Here is a 7864-nt window from a genome sequence, read left to right on the forward strand (position 1 = left end):
AAAGTAGCCCAGTCCCTGCCAGGACAAAAAAAATAAAATAAAACCCACTTAAAACACAAACACTTCCATAAAAGGATTGATAAACACTAATCTTTAGCCTTTTCAGATGAAGGAGCCCTGTGATAAAGTTTCTGTGGGACAGCACAAACATTCCTCAACATTTTAATCATTTTATTCAGTATTTATATGTATTTTAAAAAAAAAAATCACGTAGCTCATTATTGCCAACTGAGTTTTAGCAGGAAGCCAGCAGTGAAGTCACATTGCAGAGGCTCTTAGGAGATTCTTTTGAACACAGAAAAAAAAGTTAATGTGTCAGCCATAATGTCTCCTGTTTTCCATCTGTATTTATTTCCATCCTTCAGAAAAACTGATAGTTCAATATTTTTTTCTGGATGAACTGAAAGAAGAACAGATATTAGCAAATAGTTTCATTGCTTGAAATGTACTCAGAAAAGGCCCATGGTCAATGAACTGTGAAAATTTTCACTGAAGAATAATAATATTTTACAAAGATGAAACATATATAGGAGGAATTTTATGCATTACACAATTTTTTCCTACATTAGTAATGAATGAATACGAGTAAGAAATGAAACTGGCTTTTGATGAGATAATTATGGCAGGATATTAATTTGTGTTTGTTCTTAGTGCTGTCGGAGTGAATAAGGAGGCGTTGTCTTTTCCCATCTCAAGAAGACTTTGTGTTCTGCATTTTACACCCCGAGCCTAGGAATGGCTTTTGTGTTGGGAAGCTGAAGTTTAAGGCACCTGGAAATCAACTCCCTGCCACCCAGGGAGGATAACGGGTGATGGGAGAGTGGGGGTAGTAGTGGGGTGGAGGCAGAGCTGGCCAAGCAATGAGAAGAGTGGGAACCTTACCTTAAAGGGGGGGGGGGGTCCCAGTGGTAGAAGGTCAGGTCATCCTGCAGATGTGAGGGCTGAGGAACATTCCAGAAGGAACAGCAGATGCAAAGATCCTATGACAAACAGATACACAGTACATCCAAGGAACTTAAAGAAGAGAGGAGGAGCAAAGTAGGAAAGCATGTTTGAGAGGTAGGGAGGGGCCAGCATTTACAGGGTCTTGTACCTTGTGTTAAGAGATTTTGGTCTTTTTCTTGAAAGCAGTGGGAAACCATTGAAGAGTTTTAAGCAGGGGAGTAATGCAATCACATTTGCTTTACAGGCATTTTATCTTTACAGTAGTTCTATAAGGTAAGCATAATGGCAGCCTCATGGAGCTAGCTTGGGGGAAGTTTAGCAACCCTGTATTCTCCATCAACCACCCCACATAAACATGCATTCTTATCAGACAAAAAACAAAACAAAACAAAAAAACAGTGTGCTGACTATGGAAATGCAACTTCTAGACAGTCCTTAAGCACTCCTTCCTAGCACCTCTAGACCTGGAACTGCCACTACTTGTGTGCTATTATTATTATTCTCCGAGATAAAGAAATCAAAGCACAGAGAGATTAACTAACTTGTCCAAGACCAAACAGCTAGCCAGTTTCAGAGTGAGGATGTGAATCAAACCTGATGAGAGTTCTTGCAGCTGATGTGGTTAGTACCCCACTCATATCCCCTTGGCCCACCTAGGAGAATACCTGCAGATAGTCCCCCCACATGCCCACCTGGAAGGTCCCCTGCAGATAGTTTCCCAGCATGCCCATGGGCTTCTTGCATATCTCTGCATGAGGGCCTTCCCTGGCCACTGGAATTCATTTGACCTGTGCACAGGAATTTAACCTCATAGAAGTGACACTCAGTCAATGAGGACAGGAGTTAGGAAACAGAGCCCCGCTTGGTTGCTCCTCCCTCAAATGCTTCTGAGGTATGCTCCACAAGTCTCTCAGAGGGTCCCAGGCAGGAATGTGCCTCAGCTGCTCACACAGGTAACTGGATCATTAATTTACCCTTTATTGGCTCTCCTCCCTTCTCTAACTCCCTTTCCTAACTGTCCCTCAGTGCCTCCTGGAATCAACTTCTATACAAATTACTTGCACCTAAATCCTTGTCTCAGGGTCTGCTTTTGGGGGGACCCAAACTAAAACAGCTTTTAACCAGTACAGTCTACTGCATCTCTTAGTAGTGGTTGGAGAATTTCCCCCAGATTCCCTTATTATGAGATCAATTTAGTGAGCATTTAATGGGTACATGACCCTGTACCAGCGGGTACAAAGGAGTCATTATGACACTTATTTTGTTCATTACTTTGGGCAGAAGGTGACAACTCCAAAGAGGGAATGAATAAATGATGGAAAGAGAAAGATGACAATATTGTGTGTAGGTGGCTCTGTACGGGGGTATGATAGAGCAATAGCACTTATTTTCTAGTATATTACTCTATGCTCTGATTCCAGGATATTAAATGTCTCCATCAGGGAAAGTAATGTCATGCTATTAATAATTAATAATATACACTCTTGGACAACATTACCCTATTAATTCTAGTTCTATATCAGTTGAATACAAATGCTGTTCAGTGTTTGGATGATTTATCAAGATATGAAACAAAGCCTGCCAAATCTTTAGCAACAGTCATAAGTAATTTCACCATCTTTTATTTCACATTTTCTGTTTAAAAGGCCATATATTGGCAAACTTGTCATGGATGCACTTTATTCCTCAAACTCTCTTTTGAGCATGAACTCTAATCTTTAAAAGTGGCATACGTTTCATGACTTTTCTAAAAGTATAAGTCCAATGACATGGTATAGAATCCTACATGAATATTTCATAAGATTTGCAAATCTACTTTACTTTTCTAGCTGTCCTAAGAGGAGACACCAGATGGCTTGGCGTTAGCCATGCCAGCTTCTAGAAAGGACTAGAGTTTACTTCACAGTTGACTGAAGACACTGACTATTCCAGTCCTGGATTTCCACTGATTTCTGAGCATCGTTAAAACAAGCCTCATGGCTTTAATTAAAACAGCATTTGTGTAATTCTGTGTATGAACACACAGAACTCTAGAATGTCCCGGCATATTGTCACCATTCCTAGTGTGCTGAGGTCCTAGGGTTCTGAGGGGTTGACATGCAAGCCAAGGAGTTCAACTTACTAGAATTCTCTGGACATGGGGGCAGGTTTTTGGAGGCACCCAGAAGTGGAGGAAAACTGTTGTCAACTCAAACTGCCCCCAAATAGCAATGGTGAGAGAGTCTTTGGAATATTTAATGTCCCATGAACATCGGATTACTTGCAATCATGCTGGGGAGACTTCTTCTGTCATCATGTTATACTCTAGCAGACCTAGGATTAAACTATTCTGGAGTCATGACAAAGGCATGGCGTGAAATGTGAGGTGAGAAAAAGGCACAAAGTCACAGGTTCGGTGATTGGGAGTTAGTCTGTCTAACCTCTCCTAGATATGCCAAAACATTTGAGGTAAGAGGTAATGATAGGAAAGAAGAGAGACAGAGACAATTCATGCAGATGCTTGAGAGATAGAAGCACTGAGAGGAAGAATTGTCTGTTGACATCATATTCAACTGATTGACATTTCCAAGAAAGAAACTACAACTGATCGTGGCTCAAATTTTAAAACAACTGAAGAAGAATGAAAAGCTGTACTGGGTGATGAAAAACCGTGTAGGTGACAACATGCACCAACAAATTAATATGAAAGGAGGAGTGAATCAGGGCCTGGATAGGCAACAAGGATGTCACCTCCAACTGAACGCACAAATAGCTCACAGCATTATTTTTCTATCTTGATGAAAAATTTGCAATTTTTACATTGGTGCAGACCAAAGAAATTAGTAACTAACATATCTCAACTTGCATTACCCTTTCCATGAACTTTTTTTGGTATTTTTTTTTACAATATCATCATGCTTCCAATAGTTACAAAAATAACCTCCCCTCCCTGTGGAGCTGCCTAAGAGAAGCACCCCTCACCTTTCCCCTCAACCTACATGACATCCCAATTATCATTCGCTACTTTTTTAACAGCTTTATCAAGCGATAATTGACATACAATAAACTGCACATATTTAAAGTGTAAAATTTGACATTTTTTTGACATTGTGTCCACCGTGACATCATAAAATTTCCCTGGAAACTTTTTTCTTTTCCTTTGTAATCCTTCTCTCACACTCCTCCCCCTCCCTAGGTACCACTGATCTTTTTCTGTCACTATAGATTAGTGTGCATTTTCTAGAATTTCACATAAGTGGAATCCTACAATATGTACTTGGCCTGGCTTCCGTGACCACATAATTACTTTGAGATTCATCCATGTTGCAGTGTGTATCAGTAGTTCATTACTTTTAATTGCTCGGTAGAATTCCACTGTATGCATATACCGTAATCTGTTTATCTATTCACGTGTTAATGGACATTTGGATTGTTTCCAGTTTTCATTACTATAAATAAGTTTGTTACAAATATTCATGTGCAAGTCTTTGTATGGACATATGCTTTCATTTCTCTTGGGGAAATACCCAAGGAATGGAATGCCAGGATAATATGTTTAACTTTTTAAGGAATTGCCAAACTGTTCTCCAGAGTGGTTATTCCATTTTAAATGTCACCAACAGTGCATGAGAGTTCCAGTTCCTCCACACCTTTGCCAACATTTGGTATGGTCAGTCTTTCTAATTTTAGTAGTTTTAGTAAATTAGCAGTGGAATCATGCTGTGATTTTAATTTGCATGTCCCTAATGACTAATGATTTTGAACATCTTTTCATGTGCTTATTTGCTATCCATATATCTTCATTGGTGAAGTATCTGTTGAAATCTTTTGCCCATTTTCTATTTGGTTGTTTTCTTATTACTGAGTTTTGAGAATTCTTTCTATATTCTGTGTATGTTTTTATCATATGTATGTTTTGAAAATATTTCTCCAGTGTGTGACTTATCTTTTCATTATTTCAAAGTATTTTTCAAACAGCATAAGTTCTTAATTTTCGTAAAGTCCAATTTGTCAATTTTTTTTCTTTTATGGATTATTCTTTTGAGGCTGTATCTAAGAATCTTTGTCTAGCCCTTGTTCACAAAGATTTTTTCTGATGTCTTCTTCTGGAAGCTCTATAGTTTTAGGTTTTACATTTAGGTCTAGGATACATTTGAAGTTAATTTTTGTACAAGGTGTGAGATATGAATTGAAATTTGAAATTCTTTTTTTTTTTTTGCATGTGGATATCCAATTGTTCCAGCATTTTAAATAAGTTCCTGGGTGATGTTGATATTGTTGGTCTGTGGGACCATACTTTGAATTGCACTGTAATAAAACATATGCAAGTGAAAAAATAAGGAAATTCTTAATTTTAAAAAATGATTAAAAGAAAGGAATTGCAATCATAATGCATTACTTGGCTCTGCAGTTAGTATATGTATAGTTGTATTAGTCTACTGGGGTGCTACTGGGTGGCTTAAACAACAGTTCTGCAGGCTGGCAAATCCAAGATCAAGGTGCCGACAGATTGTTCCTGGTAAGGACTCTCTTCCTGGCTTGTAGATAGCTGCTTTCTCGCTGTGTCCCCACATGGAGGAAGGAAGTGAGAACTCTGGTCTCTCTTTCTCTTCTTATAAGGGCACTAATCTCATCATGGGGACCCCACCTTCATGACTTCAGCTAAAACTAATTACTTCCCCAAAGTCCCATTTTCAAATACCATCACACTGAAGGTTAGGGTATTACATATCAATTTGCAAGGTGCAGGGGAGATGCAATTCAGTCCATAGCAATGGTCATAATGATGAAAGCATTTGATTATTGATTTCTCTAAAAGTATTAATAAAACTAAAAAGGGAGAATGAGAATAGTGGGAAACAAACTAAATCTCCATCTAGCAAAAGAAACTCGATACATAATGCCAAAAATCGATAACTCAAGAAATAACAGTATAATGCTATTCTTTAGTGATATGAAGGCAGCTACAGGGCTGGTGGTCTCTACTTACTATTGGTTCTAAAGAGTGAATAGATCTAGGGTTCAGGAGAGTGTGTGGCAGGAGCCAGCTGTTTTTAATTATCAGCCTTTTAGTATTATTTGATTTTAACAGTGTATGTTATTTTGCTTAAAATAAAAATTAATTAGATTTGAAAATACAGGCATTCTATACAGAGTTTGGTGTTTTTGAGTAAACTTAGGCGTTTTTTAGTTCAATGTTCTAGTGAAGGGCAGAGCTGAATAAGGCTTTTCAGGATAATTAAGCCAAATAAATATGGAAAATAGGCCTTTAATTAATTAATCAACTAATCTAACTGTTGGAATTATAAGCACCACATAGGCCCAAGAATAAGGTTGCCAGATTTAGCAAATAAAAATAAGTATGTCCCATGCAGTATTTGAGACATACTTATCCTAAAGTATTATTTGTTGTTTATCTGAAATTCAAATTTAACTTGGTTTCTTGCATTTTATCTAAAAACTCTATCCAAGAGGTACGTGATTCATGAAAATTGCTAGAATGGAACACAGTGGGGCTGGGAGGTGGGAGATTTTTCATTTCCTCCTCCTGCACTGAGGTGGCCCAGGGTTGATCTCAGTGTATTTCTGGGGTGAGATCCTGGTGTTGCAGCACTTCTGTTTTTTGTCCACTCCAGTCCTACCAGTCTGCCATTAACAGTTAGAGCACATGCACTTATAACAGGAAATGGTCAAGTTGCAATCCTTGAAAATAAATCTTGGCCCCCAGAAAGATAATTTCTGAGGGCTAAGAAAGAAAGTGGTCAGAAATGAAGCAAGTGTACATTTCTGTTACTTTTTACTTCATCCAAAATGTGGCATTTGAAGCAGGAGAAACTTAGGTCTATGGTTTCATATTTATAGTTCAATTGTGATGCTACACCAGATTCTCCTCTTCTGTAAATGTAAAAAAATTAGAAATTATTCTGGAAATTTTTAAACATATACAAAAGTAAAGAGAATAGTTTAATGAACCTCCATGTATTCATCACCCCAACAACCATCAACTCATGGTTGGTCTTCCTTTGTCTCAATTCCTATTCTTTATCCCTCCCCAGTTATTGTGAAGCAAATTCCAGACATCATCTAATTTCATCTCTAAATATTTCAGTGTGTATTTCTGACATACAAGCACTCTCCCTTTTAAACATAACCACAATACCCTCATCACACACACTCCAAAATCAACGATAATTCTAAAAAGGCATTTTTAAAAATACTTGCTAGATGAAACAGAAATGCTCTCCTAGGATTTTAGCCAACACAAAACCTTCTGGTATTAATTAAACGATGTGAACAAGTTTAAATACCATTCTGGTACCACTTCAGAGGAGGTAAATTCAAACACTCCAATTGGGTATTAAAATAGCTTGCTGTTTTAATATTGAAAGAAATACACTACTGTTCAATCACTCCTTGATCCGACAGATATTTATTGAATACCTATCTTGCTAAGCACAGGATACAAAGATCAACACCTCTGCCTTTGAGGCATTGTGGAACATGCAGGTTTATATCCAAGTACATGTGATAAAAAGCAGAAGGAATTAGCCACAAATAAGGGTACAAGGCAGAACTAGCAATTGAAAAGAGTTCTAAAGGATGTGTGCTCATTCTGAAGTAGCAGAGGAGGACTTTTCACTGGAGAAATCAGCATGAACAAAGGTATAAAGAAGACAAAATCTCCTAAATTATTCATTCTTCAAGAACAAAGACTAGGTCTTTCACATCTTTGCAAATCTGCCCTGGCCTGTGACACCTAGCACAGTGCCCGACATGCATGGACATTTACTGAAGAAATGAATATTAAATTCACTTTTTACCCTAGTGATTATTAATACTAATTCTCAGCCAGTCCTAAAAGCCTATGTTATACTGTATTGTTTTCATGCACGAAGACCATGCCACAGAACCCCTTCAACCCCCATGAGGAAGAGGCAAG

The sequence above is a fragment of the Balaenoptera musculus genome, chromosome 6, assembly GCF_009873245.2.
Source record: "Balaenoptera musculus isolate JJ_BM4_2016_0621 chromosome 6, mBalMus1.pri.v3, whole genome shotgun sequence".
Lineage (NCBI taxonomy): Eukaryota > Metazoa > Chordata > Mammalia > Artiodactyla > Balaenopteridae > Balaenoptera > Balaenoptera musculus.